The 26,137-nt window shown below is 31.9% G+C and overlaps 1 long non-coding RNA gene across 1 annotated transcript; it reads left to right on the forward strand.

Annotated features, from left to right (window-relative positions):
- Nucleotides 1-19,451: 19,451 nt before the first annotated feature.
- LOC145801132 (uncharacterized) lies at nucleotides 19,452-20,525 on the forward strand. The gene is made up of 2 exons (XR_014342060.1): nucleotides 19,452-19,515; nucleotides 20,282-20,525. It is a non-coding gene; the product is annotated as an uncharacterized LOC145801132 (long non-coding RNA).
- Nucleotides 20,526-26,137: the final 5,612 nt, after the last annotated feature.

Genomic DNA, 26,137 nt, shown 5'->3' on the forward strand with positions numbered 1-26,137 from the left:
TCCTTTATCTCGATCTTCCCTTTCTTCACGGCAGGCTGAACAGAGAGCACTGCCCTCATGTGCTCGGCCTTCTTGATCATCCTCCTCAGCTCGCAGACCCGCGCTAGCTCGATAATGCCATGAATAACATTGATCACTCCTTGGGGCGCCGCGTCCAGGGCGGCAAGGCCGTTTGGCTCGGCTTACCCTTGTGGAGTAGCCCTCATGCCCGCGTCAATGTACTGATCCAAATGCCCAACTATAACCAGCTCTTCCAAATGTTGTTTGAGGGGCACGCAGTCTTCCGTTCGGTGCCCCCTTTCTTCATGGAAGGTGTAGCGGTACCTCGAGTTGAAGCCCCTTTGTGTGTCTCTCAATTTGGCCAGCCAATGCACGTATGGCTCACCTCAGATTTCATTAAAGATGCGATAAATTAGGATTTTAAAGACAGTGGTGATGCCGGTCCGTGCTTTCAACTTCCTCTAGGCATCTTCTTCTTCGCTTCGAGGAGCGTTAGCTTGGTCGTTTCCTCGGCTCTTGTTTCTATCATTGCGGTTTGAACCGCGATGTTGATCTCTAGCTCGATTATTGGGGCGGTTGTCCTTCTACCCTACCGAGTGGACCTTTCCAGCCACCCATTTGTGCGCCGCAACCGAATTTGCCTTCTCGATGGCGGTGGCGGTGGCGGTGGCGGTGGCAGTGGCAGCATCATCCTCTACTCAGATATGCTCATTAATCCGCTGCATTAAAGATTCCATAGTTGTGGGCTGATGCATCATGAGCAAGTCTTGCAACCTATGCCCGACTGGAAAACCTCGCTTGTATTGAATGATCGCCAGATTGGTGGGACAATCAAGGATCTCAATGTAGGTTTCCCAATACTTGGCATTGTATGCCTTCAAAGAACCTCCGGACTCCATCTCAATGCTCAAGAAGTGGTCGACCTCCTTCGGTATTCGAGTATTGGTCTTGAATCTTGTGACAAAGGCCTTTGCTAGTTATTGCCATCCCTCAATGCTCCCATTCGGGAGTCTCTCGAACCACTTCAGGCCCAGTTTTCCCAAACTTGCAGGGAATATGAGACACATGAAGACGTCATTGCGTCGGTGGCCAGCCATTACTTGCTGATAATGACTCATGTGTATGTACGGATCAGTTTTGCCATCGTATAACGTGAACTTAGGTTGGTGGAATCCGGCAAGGAGTAGCATACTCTCGATCTCTGGGGACAGTGGGGTAGCAGTAAGTCTTGCTAGCTCTCTGTTCATCGGCGCTGGGGCCATCATTCTAGGCCCTGGCATCGCCACTTCCTTACTGCAACGGATTTGGGGACTCAGCCTTTGCAACGCCGGTAATCTTTGGGTCTCTCTACGGCAAGCTCGCTTCTCCAACACATCCCTTAAGTCCCCTAAACGGGCAGAGTAAGAGTATCTTGACGCCGTCAACGACGTGAGGAACAGTAACTGCTGTCGCGAGTGTAAGATCTCTTCACTGGTGGGTCGGAGTCTTCAACTCCATAGCTTCTGGTGATAGAGAGAGAGGGCGTCCCATCTTGGTGACGACTGTCACAACGACAGGGTGGGGTGTGCTCACTATGGTTGCCCACTCCAGCAACACCCTTTCTCTTGATCTGGCGCTTCAGCATCTCCATTTCAGCCGCCATCTTCAGAATGAGGGCGTCCTGGTCTCTGAGTTTGTGCTCCAGGCGCTGAGCATGTGACTCTCATCGTCGTCGGCGACCCTCTGGACTCTTTGAGTGTTCAGTCCTTGCGCGTTTGTCTCGCGCACCTCTGGAAGAGGTTTCCAGGTCCGCCATGGTTGGAATAACAAGAGGGCCATCTCTCCATCGGGTAGGCTCTGGTGTGATACTATCGACAACGGACAGCGGTGTTTCATCGTTGTTAGCCATAGAAACGGTTGAAAAAGCTTGGAGAACAAGGTTTGTTTGTCAAAGAATTCCCATAGACGACGCCAATTGTATGGGGGTGAAATATTCTCTGTTCTACGTACTCCTTGAACCCAAGCTTCTTGTGACGTCGCCTAACTTGAAAACCAAAAGATGGTGAGCTGCCCGGTAGTGTGCTGCCGGATAAACCCTCCAACGATCAAGTCAGCACACTTGGAGAAGAAGAAGAAGAATACAGAGAGCACTTTTGAGCGAGAGAGTTTGGAATTCCTTCTCTTTACTTAGCTCTGACGTCTCTCTTCTCTTCTTTTTTTAGGCTGGCCTTGTAGCCTCAGAGATTGTGGGCACACTACCTCTGTTGTCCTTCTTTGAGCAGGCGGCTGTGCTCCCTTCTACCTTCCTTACATGTGTAGAGACCAAAACCTTCAAACAATGTTTGTCGAACTGCCAGACGGTATCGACGCATACCAGGAGTGGATTTTCTCTACTTTACCATTGGTCCAGGTGGCTTTCACAACCAGGCTATCACTTGGAAGAAACAAACACCACAACGGATTGGAACGACCGAGCTATAATAAATTGGTCCATCGAAATTGATTGGTTGTAGGACGCGCGGTTCGGCATCTCGGCCTTGCCCTACTATCTCGTAGGACTCCTCGGCCCTACGTCAGTTTGGACTGTCTGTATCTCGACCCAACGCATCAGTGCGGATCTAACCAAATATCCATTTTTCGCCAAATCATAGCTCGGTCGACGGCCTGCCCGGCCCAACTTAATGGGCCGGGAAAGCTGCGTTGGTTCAGTTCGGCCAAGCGCATGGTTTTTGGCCCTAGCTCGGCCCAACACCATATCCCTTGCTGACGTAGCTCGGCCCAATTATTCTGCGTAAATCTCCCTTTTATTATGTATATAGAATGACTTTCTAAAATTTTGTCATATATATCAACTATTTTATATATGATGTAATTGTATCAATTCTATCAATTTGATTGGTAAAATATTTTTTCTATTATAAAGCGTGCCATCAGCACCAATATTGGTTGTTTGGGGCCATGAAAGAAATAACTTATTAGTCCTCTCTAAGTAGATTTTTTCTAATTATATAATTATCTCTACTATTAAAATGCCTAATCTAATATAATTATCTCTACTATTAAAATGCCTAATCTAATAAATTTTACAATAAGATTTTAATTATATAGCTTACAAGTATATAAAATAAATAAAGAATTAGAAAAATATGATATAAACAGTTTATTTATTATTATTTTTTGGCTAATTTTTCATAATACTTATGTAAGAGCATCCACACCTAACTCTTCAAATTTTTAATCAAATTAAAGCTATTTTATCATTTTAGCTACTCACTTTTTAGCACCTACTGTATCAAACTCTTTATTCTAACTTATTCTTATTAAATATTATTTTCTTGTTGTATTTGTTAGTCTTTCTTTTTTTTTATTAAATTGATAAATTACCAGCCAAACAATTCTTAAAAAAAGCAACCAAAAAAAAAATTTGCTGTTGACCAGTTGACCGGCCGGACTTCCGATAACACACAAATAACGATGAATAGTGCCTCACTTATTGTAACGAGTTACTGTAATCATTGTAAATTTTGACGAGCTACAAGCGAGTTTGATGAAATTGATTTTTCAAAGTTTATTAGTTAAAAAATGATTTTAAAGAGCGTGGTGAGGATGCTCTAAGAAATAAGCTTGCTTGGTTTCATTTTTCCAAAAACACTTTTCAGAAAATTTTACTTTCTTTTTTTCTGTGTTTTTTTGTTTTATTATTTTTTTTAATATCTTAAGCAATTTTTTTACTTTTTAGACACACTTAATATAAATACACCTAAAAAGTAAAAAAAAAAATCTTTTAAAAATTCACTAAATACCAAAAATATAAAAAAAATACAAGAATTTAGTACATTTTTTGTATTTTTATGTATTTATTAATTTTTTAAAATATTTTTTCACAAATTTTTTACTTTTTAGATATATCTACGTAAGGTACATCTAAAAAAGTAAAAAAAATGTTTAAAATTTTTAAAATATTCACTAAAAACAAAAAAACAAAAAAAATCAAAAAACTCAATTCTTAAAAAATTTAATCCAAAAAACTCAAATCAAACACATTAATTATTTTTCAAATTTTTTTTTACCATATTTACTTTGACCCTTCTTATACAAACTTATCAATTACTTTTATATTAGTGTTTCGCCAAGCATACCGACAGCTCTACTGTTTCGTTTCCACATCAAAATTTGATAAAATGATTTCACACTTTGAGTGAAAGATCATCACAATTTTTTTAAAAAAAATTTATTATAAATAATAAAAATAATGGAAAGAGAGTAGTGGGTTGTTTTTTTTATTTTTAATGATACAATTGCTCTTTGCACCCAAAAAAGTACTAATAACAAATAAACTAAGTGAGGTCATGTTAAGAAAATAAAACAAGAGAGGATTTAGAGATAAGATTCTTTGTGGAATATGATGATGTTTTTGGGATCATAATAATGGGACGGCTCGGAACAAAAGCCGTACCACGAAGTAAAACACTAGCACAACCCCAAAAACAACTATCAATGAATGGTCACCGCACTAACTTTTATTTATTTATTTGTTTATTGGCCATGGACACAATATTTATATATTAACAAATAATAATTGTCAATTATCTGCACATGTTTTTTATAGTGTCCACTCTTGTTACAACTATTAAAATTGTTATATATATATAGATATAAAATTTATCATGCACATTATTATCCCGTGATCAAGTAATAATTTATGCGAATGATGTCGTATGACTTGAAAATATACAAACAATGAGTTTACTTGTGAGTGTGTGTCAGAAAATTCCTTCGATACCTAAGTTAGTACTATAGGATCAACAACGGGAAAAATTTCTCTAAGAGTTAGAATTGCATTATCGGTTTTTCTTTGAGTTTTTGTATATTTCGGCATAATAGAGTCCTAACAAAATTCAAATTCATTTTAACAACTCCCCACTAATTTATTTTATTTTATTTTATTTTATTTTTATGTTTTTTGGGTCACACTACTCAGTAGGAGTCTACTTTTTAAAGATGGTGTTTATCCTTAAACACTATATGAAGCATATCCACTTTTGAGTCGGCAATTGGACCGAGCAAACCATTTGCCCGGTTGTTCTCCATAAGTAGCCACTTAGTCATTCCTAACCTATTTCAGCCCAAAAGCTACAAGTTAAGACTAAGGCTTCAAACCGTACAACCTATCTTCAGCTCGGTTCGAGGACCTAGCATATCTCTGTCCGATCAAACAACACCACCTAAACACCAAGATCTAGCCCAGCCCAATTCTTGTGCAGCTTTAAGCCGCTTGACCATATTTGCCCCATCCAAACATAGGTTATGTTCCGAGTGAGTAGAATAGCCCTTGTGCCAGGTCATCTAAGCTAGGCCGTGGTGGGTTTTGTCCGATCCACTAGTCCGGTGGAAATCTTTCTCTTAATTCTCCCTTAATGTCATTTGCTACTCCAATCATGGCTAGGATTACCCTTTTTTGAATAGGAGCAAAAGATGCCTCAACTGGGCTAGCATGACTTTTCCCAAGGCATGCATGGGTCAATCCCTTATTGCCATACAGTCTGCTCGGCTACCAACTTTTTTGACATTGCGTCACATTAAGGACACATGGCTCACTTTCGTTGGTTCCGTATGTCTGCACCAGCTATCTTGCACCACTCCCAATTATGAAATAGTGTGCCTTTTCGGCCTCCATCCATTCAAATTTCAAACCCATATATAGGCTCCGTTTGAGACGATGGATTTGGGACTTTTTTAGTTATTTTAATCACAAAAAGATAAAATTTGTTATTTTAGCCACAAAAATAAAACATCACATCCAATTCATAATCATTACACTCTTTTCTCACAAAAAAAGTCAAAAAGTCATTTTCAAATCAAATTTTTTAACCCAAGCTAAAATAGTCAAAATGTCAAAAAACCAACCCACTTCATATACATTTTCTTGTATCTATTCTTCTTTTTACTGGTTTTCACTATTTCATAGCCACACCAGAGCAAACTAGAGCGTTTTCTAGTCGCTCGAAGCCATTTTAATATGATTTTCTTCTATTTTCTAGATCGTCATCACCAGTCAAGCCCGTTAAACCCATTTAAAGTTGATTAAACGCCATAACCTGTAAGTATCCATCATTTTAATAAATAATAATAATCAATTATCTACACATGTTTTCTACTGTGTACACATCTTATTACAACTACTAAAATTGTTATATATATATATATATATCTATTGTAAATTCAAGAGTGTTATATCCACACAATTTTTCTCTCCTACAATTCCACAAATGAGGTGGCAAGAATGCATGTAAGGAGAGTTTTGAGAAAACATTAGAGTGTAAGTCAATTTTTCAAATTTTACTTATCATGTCATTTGGGGGCAAAAATTGTGTGGATTAATCAATTTTTTAGCTATTAATAAAAAATTATCGTCACCCCTGTTTCCTTTTTATTTTTAATACTCATCTTTCTTAAGATTTTGACAAACTATAGTTTATTTTATGTTGTTAACATAATTATACTAATCTCTCTTTTAGTATAGTTAAAGCGATCAAAACTAATTTCAATGAAGAATAGACACTGAAATGAATAAAAATAAATATAGATTTTAATAAGAGAAAGATGACAACATCACTTTTTCAATCATGCGATTACTAATAAAAAATGGCCTAAGTGTTATATGAATTAAAACTTTGAGAAAGGTTACAACCATGTCAAAAGTGTGGGACTAACTGTATTTTCTTTAGGGGCACTTACAAATGATCCTATTGATTAGACTTATTTACATATAAGTCCTAAATGATAAATTTATCACTGTAAATTTATTTATTAATATACACCATCCTTGCTCATATTCATTCACTCATTTACAAGAATCTACCATCTTCTTCCACATACACAAAGAACAAAAGAGATTGATAAATTTATTACTGAAAAATAAATTTGAATCTGAATCTAGTTTGCAACACATCTGATTTGAGAGAGAGAGACAAAGAGAGAGAGGGATAGATTTGGATAATCACCATTGTTTAGATTCATTTAGTGTCAATCTCACTATATGAAACAAAGGAGGCAGTGATGATATGTCGATTGTGTAGATTGGCGATGGTGATGGTATGGTGTATAGATCGGTGATAGTGGAGATAGTCAGTGACGGTGGCGGCATCTGAATAACAACGATGGTGGTGGTGGTGGTGGTGGGTAGACGACAATGACAGTGGTAACGGTGGCTAGATGGTGACAACGGCGGTAGTGATGGCAAGTGGATGATAGTGGCGGCGACAGTGGTAGACAATGGTGGTGTGAAGCTTTTGAAAAAATGGTAGAGAGAGAGAGAGAGAGAGAGAGAGAAGAAGAAGAAGAAGAAGAAGAAAAGAGAAGAGAAGATAAAAGAATTTTTAAGACCTATTGATGCTTTCAAAATTGCAATAAGACTTAATTGTATTTAAGTCTACTGAATGGAAGTAGTTGGTAATTATCCATTTTCTTTAAACTTAGTGTAATTTACCCATATATATTACCATCAGTAAAAGAGGAATATGAGAATTAGTACTTTTAATTTATTAGTTGTGTAATATCATTTTGTGATGTGAGATTGTAAGCTTAATTTGTATAGAAATGAGTTTAATATTCTTTATGATGTTTGTTTCTCTCCGTATAATGGGTGACAATAATTTTTTAAGAATGAAATATGTTAGTTATCAAATGTCATTGTTGTTATTTTAGTATAAAATTACTATCATTTTAGGACCAAAAAGCCTTTTTGTATAAAACTATTTTATCTTTGATTGCATTTGTTAACAGCATTTTTTATTTTGTTTTTTGTTTTTGGTCTTTTTTTTTTAGAACTTTTCGAGATGACATTTTCATGACGATTCGCATGATGACTAGAATTAATCTTCTAATATTTTTTTGAAAACAAAATTTTTATTTTTAGAAACAAAAAAATTTAGTCTCTAAAATTTTTATATGTTATGGTAAATTTCAAATTCTGATATGCTTAATAATGGATCACCTTATCAACTAGGTGAATCCATTGATCTTGGAATTAAAAATTGTTTATCATTGAAAAGGTTCTTAAAATGACAATAATCTTGTGTGATTAAATTTGAATAGTAATGAAATAAGTCTAAAAACATTATCCAAATCATAAAAACAAAATAAAAAATAAAAAATCACTAAGCCTCCGTTTGGGAAGTTGGTTAGCTTTTTGGCTTTTTTGGCTATTTGAGCCTGGGCTCAAAAGCTTGTTTGGGAAGGACTTTTTGGTTTTTTTGACTTTTTTTGTGAGAGAAGAGTGTAATGATTATGGATTGGATGTGATGTTTTGTCTGTTGTGGCTCAAATAGCCTAACTTTTCCCGAACGACATCTAAGCATAGTATGGTGAGCTCCTAGCATGGTGTAGAAATTTAATAAAAATTTCATATGTGGTTAAGATGTGATTTATAATGTGGTTTAAAGTGTGTTCACATTATTATTTGCACTTGAAAATATTATATATCATTTATTATACTTACTTTTATTTTTATGTACAGTATATAATATTTTTAAATTTTTTAGCGTGTACCTTAAGAATTCATATTAACAAAATTCATAAAGGCAAGGCTCATTAAACCTATGGCTTCGTTTGGAAAAAAAGGTTTGGTTGGGTTGGATTTGGAATTATTTTAGTTAAAAAAATAAAATAGATTTTTTAATTCAATAAGATAAAATATTACATCTAACCCATAATCATTACATTTTTTTTCATAAAAAGTCAAAAAAATTAAAAATTTTTTTTCCAAAACAAAACTTTTTAATCTCAAGCTAAAATAACTAAAAAATCAAAAAAATCAACCCACTATTCAAGCGAACCCATAATTGGTATCTAAATTGTACCATTGTTGTTAACATGATATATACAAACAAACTTACCCTATATTATATATATATATAGGTATATATTTTAAAAATTTATAAGTTGTAGACAGCCTTCGTTTGGCAAGTTAGGTTAGGGTTTTTTTTAGCTATTTTAGTCACAAAAAATAAAATAGACTATTTTAATCACAAAAAATAAAACATCACATCCAACCCATAATTATTACACTCCTCTTTCACAAAAAAAGTCAAAAAAGTCAAAAAGCCAAAAAAATCCTTCCCAAACCAAGCTTTTTAGCTCAGGCTAAAATAGTCAAAAAAGCTAAAAAGTCAAAAAGTTAACACACTTCCCAAACCAACCCAAAGTGGTGTTTTGAAAAGTTAGTAAAAAATTAATTTTTTGATTTTTTAAACTTTTTTTGGGGATTTTTTTGAAAAAAAAAACTAATTTTTTTAACTTAAAAAAATTAAAAAGTTAAAAAGATGACTTTTTAAACTTATTTCCAAAGTTATGTGCATGGAAGACTAGAAGTGCTTTTCAAGAAAAGTCCACAGATTTTCATTTTGAACTTTAATCTGTGCCTTCGTTTGGCATCTTAATCTAGGCCAAAATAATTATAAAATAATAAAATAGATTAAAAATCAATAAAATAAAATATTATCTAAATCATAATTATTATTTTTTTTTTACAAAAGTTAAAAAAATTAAAAAATCTATCCCAAACAAAACTTTTAATCTAGGCTAAAATAACTAAAAAAACTAAAAGTTAAAAAGCCAATTTACATCTCAAATATTGTCATTTTCACTACAATCATAAATGTTATAAAAATATTATTTATTTAATTTAATCTCCTTAAATGAAGTCTTAAATTTTTTATTAAGTGTTTTGACAATACATGATCAACTATTATTATAATTTAAGTCTTCTTTGGTATAATTTATTTTAGTTCATCTTTTTATTTTTTTTAAGTCACATTAATCAATATTTCCTCTTTATTTTTTTACATATTTCTTTTATAAAAAATTAAAAAATATATTTATTTAAGACATTCCAAACCGCTTCTAAACCTGTTGGAAGCGGTGCAATCCGTGTGTCTTCCTCAGGGGTGGGAAGGTCTGGGGTTTGGAGATTCGCTATGCTTTAATCAAAGCATTGCTTGCAAAACAAGCTGGGAGACTATTATCGAATCCCAATTCAATGTTGTCTAGGGTCTTGATAGGGAACTACTGTAACAATCAATGCTGCATAATATAAGGGATTATAAAAATATATATATATTATGAAATATTTTATGAAAATTTTTTATTCTTTAATTAGTGTGTCATATTTTATTATATGTGTAATCTAATAATAAAGAATCCTTCATTATCATATTTATGCTGTGTTTGGTTGGGATTTTTGGGGTGGGATTTGGAAAAGGAATAAAAAATGTAATCCTATTTATGTTTGGTTATAATAAAAAATATATGGGAAAAGAAAGGGGGTGAGAAATAAATAAAGAAATAGGAGACCTTTTAGGATATCAATTCTATTTTATAACCAACACAACCAAACATAGTTGGGATTTGAAATTCTATTAATTCTTTCTCCTTTTCCTTTCATTTCCATTTCCCTTTCCATTTCTCTTTCCAAATCCCCCAACCAAACACAGCGTTATAGGTTTTTTTTCCTAATCCTTAATATTGCTGAGCACGGCTTTATGTTGGTTAAAAATTCTAATAACTCCTCTCGGGAATGGAGAAGTATTTTATGGAGAAAGAAGCTTTTAGCTTCTGGTTTACGTTGGGCTGTGGGCTATGCCAAGGATATTAATCCTATACGCACCAAAAATAAAAAAATAAAAAAAATTAAGATTTTAAAAATAAAAATTTAGAAATAAAATTATTTTTTAAAAATTAAATATCTTTGTTATAAAAAGTGTCGTCATTATATTTTTAATAACAAATATTGAACAATAGTGATGAATTATTATCTTTTTGAAACTAAATTTTTTTCTCAAAAAAAAAAATCATTTTGAGACTAAATTATTTTATCCTTAAAAGTCTATTTATTAATGATATTTTCAAAATTTTGTCACTAAAAACTTTATTTTTTACTTTTGAGATATTTTTTAACGACTATTATCATGATGATGGAAATTGATAGCCAAATATCTTTTATAATAAAATTTTTATTTTTAAAAATTAAAATATTTAATTTTTAAAATTTTTATATCTATATCTATCTATCTATCTATCTATACTATATATATAAACAAATGTAGTGGAGTATAAGAATTCTCCAAACTTTTAATACTAAATTCTTATGGATTCTCTCTCTTACGTGTCACTTCTCAAGTCTCTCCTCCCACTTTTCCTAATTTTTAATCATTTGTCAATTTTCTAAATCTCAAAAGCTAAAAAGATTATATATATTTAAATAAAATGATAAATATTTAAATATGAACAACAAAGAGGTAGAGATAAAAATATAAAATAAATAAAATAAAAAGATAACTATTCAAATTTCAACCACAAAACAATATAAAGAGTCAAATAAAAGATAAAAAAAAATTAACTATATAAAAAATATTATGAGTCAATTAATTATAAAAATAAAAAGTTAACTATTTATATATAAACAATTAAAAAAAATCTCCAAACTCTTAATACTAAATTCTTATGGATTCTTTCTCCTACGTGTCATTTCTCAAGTCTCCCCTCTCACTTTTCCTAATTTTTAATCATTTGTCAATTATCTAAATCTCAAAGGCTAAAAGGATTATACATATTTAAATAAAATGATAAATATTTAAATATGAACAACAAAGAGGTAGAGATAAAAATATAAAATAAATAAAATAAAATGATAACTATTCAAATTTCAACTACAAAACAATATAAAGAGTCAAATAAAAGATGAAAAAAATAACTAAATAAAAAATATTGCGAGTCAATTAATTATAAAAATAAAAAGTTAACTATTTATATATGAACAATTAAAAAAATTAAATAAAAAAAATATTAGGAGTCAAATGATTTTTAAAATAAGAAGGTAATTATGTATATGTGAATAACAAATAAATATACATGAAAAAATATACAAAAATAAAAATATAGCTATTTAATGAAAGTTCAAACAAAAGATAACAAAATATTTAAATAAAAAAAAAGAATAAGATTGGGATATAAATATCCCAAAAAGATGATAATTTTTTTAACGATCTATATTTATCTTTTGTTAGTTTGTTATAGAATTTCTATATATTTCAACTTAATCTTTTTAAAGTTTATCTTTAAGGGGAACTTAATATTTTATCTTTTAAAATCATCAATTACTTATCCATACAAATTTTAAACTTGATAGAATTCCATATATATCTTTTGTTTAAGCATAATCTTTTCAATATAAAAATAAGTTCCTGCAAAATAAACCATGAACAGAAAATTAGGGGGGAAAACAATCAACATTGAGCCATTTCTGATCCCTTTTCAGTGCCTAAAAATCTTAAATATTTGCTTTTACATATGAAATGTGTACTTGCATGAGTTTTTGCATCTGTAAGAAAGTGAGTTCATATAAATGGATATATTTTTTTAAATTTTTTTTTGTTACAATCTGTATTTTTCTTTATTTCTTTCTTTCTGTTAATAATGTGTCATTTAATTGAAATTTTATTCTTTTTTTATATTTATAAAAGCACTGCTATTATCAATTTGTAACTCTCTCTCTTATTGATTATTTGTGTTTAATTTTTTATTTATTTTTATTTTTATTTATTTTTGGTGTAGATGTTAGATTGAAAATGAAGAACACATCAAAATTTATTGGATATGGGTTATACTTTAAATGTATTCATCAGTTGATTTTTTATTGTTGATTATCCTGTTGAAGTAATTCATGATTAAATTTATTTTTAGTAACTTATTTCCTTTGAGAACTAAACCACAAATTTCTTCTTTTTAAAATTTTATTTATTTATTTATTTGGATTCAGAGTTTGAGCAAATGGACAATATCTCATATTTAAAATGTTAATTTTTTTTTGAATAATTTAAATATTTATATTATTTAAGTTTGTCAATTCAAGTTTAACACATTTTCAAACCTTTTTATTTTTTATTTTTTTATAATCATTCCAAACCTATTTGTGTTTAATGAATCTATATAACGAAAAAACAAATAGCATGGAAAAAAATTTTAACCACTAATTGAATATAATGGGAATTAAAATTAATTTTATTTTAATTTATTATATTATATGAGATGATTAATGTAATATCTACTATTCATTAAGCAAAATTAGTGTTACTTTTATTTAATATATTAGTCATTTTGATTAATTATAATATGCCTTTGTTAATCTACTTTTAGTCGTCCGAAGTAATTCTTAGATAAATTAGCTATTATATATGTGATGATTTACTAATGTATGATAGTTTTTTAAAATTTTCAATAATGTGAAATATTAAATATTTTTAATGATGTGAAGTAAGATTTATATATACAAACCAAATAAAAATATTAAGAAATATAAACAAATAGTAAATTTTTTTTTTAGTAATTATTGACTTTCTAAAATCTTGTGCATCGCACAAGTGACCACTAGTGTTATAATAAAAGAAAATATTTAATTTTTAAAACTTTTATATGTTATAATTAGAAAATGATGCCGTCCATATCCATACCCATTGACTAGTAAGGGTCCTTTTGTAGCGTTTTCCGAATTTGAGGGAACACTTTATTGATGGGGAGAACAATTGTTGGAAGTTGAACTTGGTCCGACTTTTTGTTTTTTTATTGCTCATATTCTTGCTATACGCATGCCGATACAATCATGTGAGAACAAACTTGTTTGGAGCCCAATCGAGGGTAGGGAGTGTTGGAATTTTTTTTTTTTTTTTTTAAGTGTGGTTCAACGGTCTACATATTTTTCATTTGTTTTAGTTTTATTTGAATTTTATAATTAGATAAAGTTACTATTTGAGATAAAATTCAATAATTAGAATTTTAATATAATTATTCTTTTAAGATAAGAAGAAAATCTTAATAGATAGGAATTTTTTTGATAGAGTTTATCTGACCATTTTCTCTATAAGGATGAGTGACTCCCCTTACATAATATGAATATTTTTTCATCACTCTAAATTCTATAGTCATCACAATTAAGATAGACAGAGAGAAGAAGGTGAGTCAAGAATTTAAGGTTTAACTATTAAGGATATTTTCTCAACTTCTCCAATTCAATAGCTGACAAAAATATATTCGTTTTATTCTTGAGTTGTATTGAATTCAAGATTCTATAAAGTTTAATTCCGCTTTATTATTATGGTTACATGTACATTAATTTCTTACATGTGATATCAAAGCCTAAATCTTATGAATCAATACACTTTGGAATAATAATTTATTTATGAACCAACCTATACATTCTTTCTCAATGAACCAAAACAAACTGAAATTTTAAATCCAGGGCTTGTTTGGTAACCATTCTATTTTCAGTTTTCAGTTTATATTTACAAAATTTTTAAAAACTATCATAAAAACTTATTTGATAAATTTTTTTGATTTATAAATAGTTGTCTCAATTTATAAATTTGAAAAAAAAACGTAAACTCAAAAAATGAGTTTATGTTTTCAGTTTTCAATTTTTCTTTTCAAATAATTTTTTTTAAATAATTTATTTTCACATAATTTTTTTTCAAATAATTAATTTTTTCTATTAATTTTTTTTCAAATAATTTTTTTTTCAATTAATCTTTTTTTTCAATTAATTTTTTTTCAAATATTTTTTTTTCCTAATTAAATTTTTTTCAATTATTTTTTTTCATTTTTTCAATTAATCTTTTTTTAAAATATTTTTTTAATTATTTTTTTTCAATTAATTTTTTTCCAAATGTTTTTTTCCCAATTAAATTTTTTTTCAATTATTTTTTTACTTAATTTTTTTTCAAATAATTTTTTTCCAATTAAATTTTTTTTCAAATATTTTTTTAATTAATTTTTTTTTCAATTAATTTTTTAATTAATTTTTTTTCAATTATAATGTGTGTGATTTCATTGTCATAAATAATAAAAATAAATATAAATATTTTAGGTCTGAACAAACAAATTTTTTAGTTTATGTTTTTAAAATTTTTTAAATATTTTATTCATACCAAACACATTTATAATTTATATTTTTCTAAAAATAAATAAAAATTAATTTATAAAATTTTAATAAATATAAACCAAAAATATAAACGTTACCAAACACTACAAAGCATTTGCGAACTTGTACTTTCTCCATAAAACTAAGTCATTAAAGAACGCAATTTGCTAGACTCTAATATTTATATTCAGATAGTATTGATGTTTTATTATTTTTTAATGGACTTGACCACTTTCTATTCACCACTTTCTAAGGTTACAATCTGTACCAAAAGCACGTGATACGTGTATTAAAAAGTAATTTAAGAATTTTGTTAAATCGTTTGATCTTTTAAATAAATATATTTATTTAATTGTATTACGTTAGAGAATTATAATTTTACCTTATCTGATTATATACCCTTTATTATTAATATTTATATATTTTTATGATTTAAATTTAATATCATGATATGATTTTATGACATTGAATATTAAATATTGAAGTGATTAATTCATTTATGTGTAATTCTTGTTGACCATCATATAAAATATTCATGATTGTCATATTGCATAATTTGATATATATATATATATATATATTCATGTTCGTCCAGAGTTATTATTATTACCATATAGATAGTTGTAATCACATAAAAGAATTCTAGAAATCATAAAAATAGTGATTTCATTAAATAGTGATTGAATTAATGTTAATTAAATAACTCAAATTAATGAATAGAGAATATTGTTGGTTAGTTCCGTATTCATAAAGTTTATTAATTTAATAGCTACCAAAGTGGTCTAGATTTGTAAAACTTATGAATATAGAAGTACATAAAAGAATTGTTAAAAATGTGACACTAAGGTCGATAATATTCTCAATTGAAGTTATATTCAGGAGATTAAGACTAGCCTAAAGGAGAGTCACTTTCAAATAATTGTGAACTGAGTAGGGTAATGTAACTTATGTAATTTGACATATTAGAATTGAATACCCAAAGGTAACATGACTAACTGAAAAGTTATATAAATTACTTTAGACCTACATAAGTGTTTCTTGACGAGTGAACAATAGATATACCTAAGTTTTGCCTAAAGGAAAGACTTATGTGATATCAATAGTTCATCATTATAATTCTCAAAACTTTAATATTCATATTTTTCTATGTTATTTCAATAATAGTTCCCACCACATTGCACTCTCTTGCATCAAGTGTCCCTCTGCTTACTAGCTCGAAGTTTTTGGAATGGTATGAACATGTTCAGTTTACACTGGGTGTATTGGACCTCGATATGGCATTGCTTGAAGATAAACCTGCAAACATGAATGAATATAGTACTGCAGAACAAGTTGCCCTTTCTGAATCTTGGAAAAGGTCCAATAGACTCACACTACTAGAAAACAGGGCTTTTGAGTCGGCAGCGTGCCGTCGCAAATAGCGGATTTGCCGACGCAAAAACTTTTTGCGACGGCGTTTCGACGGCAACTCAAGCGACGAAAATGGTGGGGTCGCAAAAAGTTTTTGAGTCGGCAATCTGCCGACGCAAAAAGTTTTAATTTTTTGAGACGGTAGATTGCCGACTCAAAAACTGGTTAAATGTTTTAAAAAATTTAACTCATAATTTTCTCATTGAGGCTCCCAAGGTTCGAACACACACCCATTTGGACAATTTGACCCAAGGTCACCAAACTAAATCCACTTCACCACCATACCTCTTTCAGATATTAAACGAGATATATATTATTTATAGTATATACACTCAATATTAATATAAAAGTATATGTATAAATTAATATATTTATTAAATATAATCAAGTAAATATACATATATATTGGCTATAAATTTTTTTTTTTGCTACGGCATCAGTTGCCGACATAAAAAGGTCTAATTTTTTGCGTCGGCACAAATTTACCGACGCAAAAGGTCTATGCCGACTCAAAAGGTCTATCTTTTGCGTCAGTAAATTCAACCGACTCAAATAATGCTATCAAATATTAATTTTTTGTGTCGGCCAACGGTGCCGACACTAAAGGTTTGGTATTTGAGTCAGTAACTCTGTGCCGTCTCAAAAAGGCTACCTTTTGCGACGGTAAAATTTGCCGACTCAAAAAACCGACTCAAAAGGCCCTTTCTTTAGTAGTGTCAATTTGATGTTCATGAAGATGACCATTGCAAATAGCATCAAAACTTCCTTACCTCAAATTGTTAATGCATTGGAATACTTAAAGGCTATTGAGGATCAATTTAGATCTACTGACAAGTCACTTGCTGGCACTATATATTATGGCTGAATTGATAATAATGAAATATGATGGCAACCAAAGAGTTCAGGATCACATCCTCAATATGGCTAACAAAGCTGCAAAGCTTAAAACTTTAGAGATGCAAGTTGATGAAACTTTCCTCGTGCAGTTTATTCTCAACTCACTTCCATCACAGTTTGACGCATTCAAAATTCACTATAAGACCAATAAAGATAAGTGGAGTTTGAATGAGCTGACTAATATGTGTGTTCAGGAGGAACTGCATTGACTGTAACTCATGGAGCTATAAAGGAAAAGAAGGGTAATTTTGTAAAATGAAAAAAAAAAAATCCACCCAAGAAAAAGAATGCGTCTGGGAAAGAAAATCAAGCTCATAATAGTTTCACTGTCAAGTGCTATTTTTGTGGCAAGAAGGAACATGTGAAGAAAGACTGCAGCAAGCAAAAGGCTTGGTTCGAAAAAAAATGTAAGAAATTTTCTTTTGTTTGTTATAAATCAAATCTTGCTGAAGTACTTTCTAACACTTAGTGAATTGACTCTAAGGCCACAGCCCATATTACAAATTCCATGCAGGGATACCTCTCAACTAGAAAGCTGAAGAAAAGTGAAAGATTTGTCTATATGGGGAACCGTCTCAAAGCTGAAGTCGTAGCTGTAGGAACCTATAGACGGGTCATCAGATGGATCTAGAAGACACTTTTTATGTCCTTCAATTTCTAGGAATTTAGTTTCATTATCCAAATTAGATCGTGTTGGATATTCAGTTTTATTTAGTTGTGAAAAATTCAATTTAATGTTTAATTCAATAATGATTGGTTCTGGTAATTTATGTGATTTTTTACGTTAAATCATGAGTGTGAGAACCCGAATATAAAAATTAAGTAAATAATTAAATAATAATATTACAATCTCAAATATTTTGGTGGTGAATTCTAAGGTGCAAATTAAATATTATTGGAGGATCCTTTAATTAATTTTTAAACCTAAAATAAATTTATGGTGAAAGTCATTGATCTAGAAGCAAGATTTATTATTAAAAAAAAAAAATTAGAGAAGAGGGTGTGACTTGAACTCTAGACCATAAAATTAATAAGTTAGGCTCTTACCATTTGAATTGCATGTAACTTATATATGTATTTTGTATATTTATCTATCTATTTGACCTAAGTGTTCCCACAACTAGTATAAAATAAAATAAACACAAACCCTAACTCTTGTTATAATTGTTTTCCACAACACTAGCAGCCCTAGCAGCCGTGGGTTTATGAAGGAAAGAGAGGGGTTTTTCAATCATCAAGATTATTGTTGTAGCCAAGAAGGAGAGCTTTGGGTGTGTTGTGCTGTGTGGCCTCCTAGGTTTTCTTCTCTTCTTTCTTTGTTCTTCATCCTTATTCTATTATTATTTTATTCTTTCATGGAGGTTGTAGGTTTATATATTTTGTATATATATATACTGTTAAGAAATTTGAGGAGTTAAATTCATGTATAAAGATTGGGTATTATTCTTAGTTAAAAATTCTGAGCATAATCACGAACTTTAAAAATCAAGAAACCATATCAAACGGATGAATTTTATTCTGAAATTTTTACAGTAGATTAATTACATATTGAATTGTATATCTGATTTTTTTCATAATTTTTGGGAATCGAAATCCATATAAATTGAGGAATTCAAATCTGTCCAGGAAACCAGTCCAAAACAGTAAATTCGGGAGTGTTGTTCTCTTTGGGTATAAATCCAAAAATTATCAAATTAGTGTCATTAGAACCGGTTACGAGTCTAGTTTCATACGTTTTTGGCCTTGCATTGATTACTTGTGTATATTAAGAGAACCGTCAATTTCTTTAAAGTGCTGCAGAAAACAACCTGTTTGGATATAATAAATTGTAGATAATTATTTTGATAAGAAAATCAAGTGAAACCAATTGGGTTTGAAACTTAGGATATATTAGATCATATCTGGAGGTTATTGGAATTTTTCGAATAGCGTGGAGTGGGTTTTGTAATTTTGAAAGTTAGCGAATAGATTGGGAAAACTAGTTTAAAACACTGTTTTATCTTAAAGTTATTTTTTGTTAAGTTTCGATCGGAACCTATGTCTTGGGTGATTTTAGACCTTGAAGAACATGAACTTAGATAATATTTAAGAGTAACGGTGAGTTGGGTTGAGCCGTATTAGTGCGCTTTAGTTGAGGTTACTTAGTTTATTATTCTTTAGTATTTTTAAATTAGTAGTGACGTATAGTTTTCATATTGGTTCAGGACACTAGTTGGACTTCCATACTTTATTCGAGGATTATACTATTTCGTTTTCAGGTGAGTAGTTTCATGCTACATATTTTTATAAATGTTCCCCTACCCTGAACTGTTGGAAAAATTAAATTGTTGTTTCATGATTAAACTGTTTTGATAAATTATTATATTATCGATTGAATCAAATTATTTCTAAAACATGTGTGAACTTGGCATACTGTAAACTATTTGTTTTGGTCTCATGTTTATAATGATGAACTACCATGTTTTGCGAAACTGATGTGTATTGATTATTGGGACCATGAGTGTATTTAGTCCAGGGAAATTATTCCACTGTGTGTGGTGACTCTGGCCACTAGGGAACAGATCCGGGTTGGGCCGTGATGACTCTAGTGCTCAACGATTGTAAGGAACAGACCTTTAAAAACAACTAGGTGACCTTCAATCGGATCGTCTTTGAGAAAAGGCCCAGGTGCCACCCTGAGGATGACTCTTAGTTCGGTATTGGATCCAACGGGGCTTATAGCCTGAGAAATGTGTGGCAGATTATTTGTTTTTATTGGTACCCAGAAAATTATTGGTGTTCATGTTATAATCTGTTTTAAGTGAAAAATGTCGTTTATCATGTTCTTGCGAGACATGAGTATTTTAAGTGTTGAATTGTGGAACCTTCTTTTTGAAACAGATTGTATTTACCAAACTGTATGCCAATCTAGTTTCTGTGATATATATCTTATTTTGGAATTGAACCCTGTTTTCAAAACTGTATTTACTATCCATGTTGCTACTCACTGAGCTATCAGCTGACTTAGTTGTTTACCATTTCCAGGTGTTAGAAGGACTTAGAGTGGACTCATGGCGTAGCGGGGACTCAATTGCATGGACCTCTAGGGCATTCCTTTAGTTTAGAGTGTTATGTCAAGTTTGTGCATATTTATATTTATTCTTATCGAAGTTCATTTAGGATTATTTTTGATATGTGGGTTGTTTATATCCCATAAGTTTGGATGGTTTTTGATTACGGTTGATTTTGCCGTTTATAATTGTGACATGTCTGGATTGAGTTTTGGTTATTTATTATTGGACTATTGTTCAATTGTTCAAGGTGAAATTGAATGCGTGTTTAGGCTTACGTGTGCCTTGGGCTAAGGCCCTGTGGGCCACGGCCGGTCATGCCCGGATTTAGGGTGTGACAATTGTGGTATCAGAGCTGTAGATTTATCGAGTTACATATCTTGCATTTCATCATTTAGACGAGGTCCGAGTCCTTATAGTCCTTAGTAGTGTTTGGTTAAGTTAGTTTTGTTTAAACTTGTGTTGAATCTTTCTTGATTTCAGTTTGAGGTTAAGCGTTGGTACCTAGATATTTACACGGATTTTTGATTCTTTGTGAGCCTTTGATGTTTGTATTACCGTGTGTAATCCATTAGGAGAAACAGTAGTGTTGAGAGATGTCTGTAGATCTTGTCAGATAAAGATGGATGGTAGGATTTTTCTGGTGGATTTGATTTCCTTAGAGGTGAAGGATTTTGATGTGATTTTGAGTATGGATTTGTTGACGAAGCATCACGCCTCTGTTGATTGTTTTAGAAAGATGGTAGTTTTTGCTATGTTGGGACAACTTGAGTTTTTCTTTTAGGGAGATAAGAAAGGGTCTTCTATCTGATTTACTTCTTCCCTTTAGGCTAATCTAATGTTAAGTAAAGGGTGTCATGATTATTTAGCTTGTGTGGTGAGTATCAAACAACCAGAGTAGAAGTTAGAGGAGTTGCCTGTAGTGAGTGATTGTGTTGATGTTTTTCTAAAGGATCTACCTAGATTTCCTCTAGATCGTGAGGTAGAATTTTCCATTAACTTGGTCCCTGACACAACACTTATTTCTAAAGTGCCCTATAGAATGGCGCCGTTGGAGTTGAGGGAGTTACAAACTCAGTTATAGGAGTTGTTAGACAAATGTTTTATTAAGCCTAGTGTTTCACCTTGGGGAGCGCCTGTGTTGTTTGTGAAGAAGAAGGATGGGTCTATGAGATTGTGTATTGATTATAGAGAGTTGAATAAAGTCACAGTGAAGAATAGGTATCCTTTGCCACGTATTGTTGACCTATTTGACCAATTGCAGGGAGCTTAGATATTCTCTAAGATGGACTTGAGGTCAGGCTATCACCAGTTGAAAGTAAGGGATGAAGATGTTCTTAAGACCGCTTTTAGAACCTGTTATGGACATTATGAGTTCTTAATGATGCCTTTTAGTCTCACAAATGCAACAGCCGCATTCATGGATTTGATGAACAGAGTATTCAAACCCCAACTAAATAAATTTGTGGTAGTGTTTATTGATGACATCCTAATTTATTCGAGTAAAGAGAAGCATGAGCAGTATTTGAGGGTAGTATTTTAGATCCTTAGGGAGAAGAGATTGTGTGCAAAATTTAAGAAGTGTGAATTCTAGTTGAGCAGTGTATCCGTTTTGGGTCATATGGTGAGTAAAGATAGGGTATCTGTGGATAGCACAAAGGTGGTAGAAAATCGTTGATTGGCCACGACCTACTTCTGTGATAGAGATACGTAGCTTTCTAGGGTTTGCTGGATATTATAGACAGTTTGTGGAAGGATTCTCCCGTATTGCTTTGCCATTTATAAACCTCACTAGGAAAGAGGTAAAGTTTGAGTGGAATGATGATTGTGAGTGTAGCTTCCAAGAGTTTAAACAAAGGTTGATATCAGCTCCAATCCTTGCCTTATCTACTAATGGTGGTGGTTTTGTGATTTATAGTGATGCTTCACGATAGGGTTTAGGATGTGTGCTCATGCAACATGGGAAGGCGATTGCTTATGCGTCACGATAGCTGAAAGTACATGAGAGAAATTATCCTACGCATGACTTGGAGTTAGCAATAGTGATTTTCGCTCTTAAGATCTGGCGACATTATTTGTATGGAGAGTCATGTGAGATTTACACTGATCATAAGAGTTTGAAGTATATTTTCACACATAAGGAACTAAATTTGAGGCAAAGAAGATGGCTTGAGTTACTAAGAGATTTTGATGTGAATGTTTTGTATCATCCAGGGAAGGAAATGTGGTGGCGGATGCCTTGAGTAAGAAGGTCGCAATTGGAGATACATCTGCTTTGTGTATTAAGAGTTGTTTTATGGAAGACATGAGACGTTGAGGCTTGAGGTTGTTACGCCTAGTGATAGGGCTGATTGTAGTCAATTGATAGTTCAGCCGACCTTGAGAGAACGTATTTGTTTAGCTCAGGAGATTGACCCCCAGTGTGAGCGTATTGAAAGAGAGATGACAGAGGGTAAACATATAGACTTTGTGGTTAGTGATGATGGGTTGCTTAAATTCCGTAGCCGAATTTGTGTTCCTGCTGGTGGTGATTTGAGGAAGGAGATTATGACGAAGGCACATAGTTCTAGTTATAGTTATAGCATTCATCATAAAAGTACTAAGATGTATCGGGATCTTTGTGAACATTTTTGGTGGAATGGTATAAAGGGAGATATTGCAGAATTTGTGGCTCAGTGTTTGGTGTGTCAACAGGTTAAAGTAGAACATCAGAAACCTGCGGGAAAACTACAACCCTTACTTATACTAGAGTGGAAGTGAGATCATATTACCATGGATTTCGTGTGCGGATTACCTCGTACTAGTAGTAGTCTCAATGCAGTTTGGGTAGTTGTTGATAGATTAATCAAGTCATCACATTTTATTGCAGTATGGATGAACTATTCTCTAGCTCGATTTGCACAGTTGTATGTGAAGGAGATTGTTAGATTGCATGGCGCACCTGTGTCAATAGTGTAAGATTAGGACCCTCGTTTTGTGTCTAAGTTTTGGGGTGCCTTACAATCAGCTATGGGTACTCGGTTAAATTTTAGTTCAGCTTATCACCCTCAAACAGATGGGCAATCAAAGAGGACTATTCAAACCCTTGAGGATATGTTTAGGGCTTATGCTTTGGAGTGGAGAGGTAATTGGGATGATTATTTGCCGCTTATGGAGTTTGCACATAATAATAGTTATCATTCTAGTTTGGCAGTAGCCCCTTATGAGGCTTTGTATGGAAGGAAGTGTAGGTCTCCTTTGTGTTGGTATGAGGTTGGTGAAAGGCAAATGTTGGGACCTGATTTGGTGGAGGATGCTACATAGAAAATTATCACCATCAGAGAGAGATTATTGACAACTCAGAGTAGAAAAAAAAAAGTTATGCTGATCATCGTATGAGAGACTTAGAGTTTCATGTGGGGGATATGGTATTCTTGAAAGTATCACCATGGAAAGGAGTCATCAGGGTTGGAAATAAATGAAAGTTGAGTTCTAGTTACATTGGACCATTTGAGGTATTAGGGAAGGTTAGTGAGGTTGTGTACCGTGTTGTTTTACCCCCTTGGTTGGCAGGAGTGCATAATGTGTTTCACGTGTCTATGCTGAGGGAATATGTGCACAGTCTGTCGCATGTGATAGATTATGAGCCGCTTCAGATTAGAGAGGATTTTTCGTATGAGGAGATACCTATTCAGATTTTGGATTCGAAAGAGAAAAGGTTGCATACAAAGGTCATTAAATTGGTTAAGGTACTGTGGCGTAATCATCTAGTTGAAGAGGTGACTTGGGAACGCGAGGGCGAGATGCGCGGGAAGTATCCACATCTATTCTCATGATTTACTCAGGTTAGTTTCGAGGACGAAACTTTTTTTTAGGAGGGGAGAATGTGAGAACCCGAATATAAAAATTAAGTAAATAATTAAATAATAATATTACAATCTCAAATATTTTGGTGGTGAATTCTAAGGTGCAAATTAAATATTATTGGAGGATCCTTTAATTAATTTTTAAACCTAAAATAAATTTATGGTGAAAGTCATTGATCTAGAAGCAAGATTTATTATTAAAAAAAAAAAAAATTAGAGAAGAGGGTGTGACTTGAACTCTAGACCATAAAATTAATAAGTTAGGCTCTTACCATTTGAATTGCATGTAACTTATATATGTATTTTGTATATTTATCTATCTATTTGACCTAAGTGTTCCCACAACTAGTATAAAATAAAATAAACACAAACCCTAACTCTTGTTATAATTGTTTTCCACAACACTAGCAGCCCTAGCAGCCGTGGGTTTATGAAGGAAAGAGAGGGGTTTTTCAATCATCAAGATTATTGTTGTAGCCAAGAAGGAGAGCTTTGGGTGTGTTGTGCTGTGTGGCCTCCTAGGTTTTCTTCTCTTCTTTCTTTGTTCTTCATCCTTATTCTATTATTATTTTATTCTTTCATGGAGGTTGTAGGTTTATATATTTTGTATATATATATACTGTTAAGAAATTTGAGGAGTTAAATTCATGTATAAAGATTGGGTATTATTCTTAGTTAAAAATTCTGAGCATAATCACGAACTTTAAAAATCAAGAAACCATATCAAACGGATGAATTTTATTCTGAAATTTTTACAGTAGATTAATTACATATTGAATTGTATATCTGATTTTTTTCATAATTTTTGGGAATCGAAATCCATATAAATTGAGGAATTCAAATCTGTCCAGGAAACCAGTCCAAAACAGTAAATTCGGGAGTGTTGTTCTCTTTGGGTATAAATCCAAAAATTATCAAATTAGTGTCATTAGAACCGGTTACGAGTCTAGTTTCATACGTTTTTGGCCTTGCATTGATTACTTGTGTATATTAAGAGAACCGTCAATTTCTTTAAAGTGCTGCAGAAAACAACCTGTTTGGATATAATAAATTGTAGATAATTATTTTGATAAGAAAATCAAGTGAAACCAATTGGGTTTGAAACTTAGGATATATTAGATCATATCTGGAGGTTATTGGAATTTTTCGAATAGCGTGGAGTGGGTTTTGTAATTTCAAAGTTAGCGAATAGATTGGGAAAACTAGTTTAAAACGCTGTTTTATCTTAAAGTTATTTTTAGTTAAGTTTCGATCGGAACCTATGTCTTGGGTGATTTTAGACCTTGAAGAACATGAACTTAGATAATATTTAAGAGTAACGGTGAGTTGGGTTGAGCCGTATTAGTGCGCTTTAGTTGAGGTTACTTAGTTTATTATTCTTTAGTATTTTTAAATTAGTAGTGACGTATAGTTTTCATATTGGTTCAGGACACTAGTTGGACTTCCATATTTTATTCGAGGATTATACTATTTCGTTTTCAGGTGAGTAGTTTCATGCTACATATTTTTATAAATGTTCCCCTACCCTGAACTGTTGGAAAAATTAAATTGTTGTTTCATGATTAAACTGTTTTGATAAATTATTATATTATCGATTGAATCAAATTATTTCTAAAACATGTGTGAACTTGGCATACTGTAAACTATTTGTTTTGGTCTCATGTTTATAATGATGAACTACCATGTTTTGCGAAACTGATGTGTATTGATTATTGGGACCATGAGTGTATTTAGTCCAGGGAAATTATTCCACTGTGTGTGGTGACTCTGGCCACTAGGGAACAGATCCGGGTTGGGCCGTGATGACTCTAGTGCTCAACGATTGTAAGGAACAGACCTTTAAAAACAACTAGGTGACCTTCAATCGGATCGTCTTTGAGAAAAGGCCCAGGTGCCACCCTGAGGATGACTCTTAGTTCGGTATTGGATCCAACGGGGCTTATAGCCTGAGAAATGTGTGGCAGATTATTTGTTTTTATTGGTAC

This window comes from Camellia sinensis, chromosome 10, assembly GCF_055761805.1.
Source record: "Camellia sinensis isolate YWXY chromosome 10, ASM5576180v1, whole genome shotgun sequence".
NCBI classification, from domain to species: domain Eukaryota; kingdom Viridiplantae; phylum Streptophyta; class Magnoliopsida; order Ericales; family Theaceae; genus Camellia; species Camellia sinensis.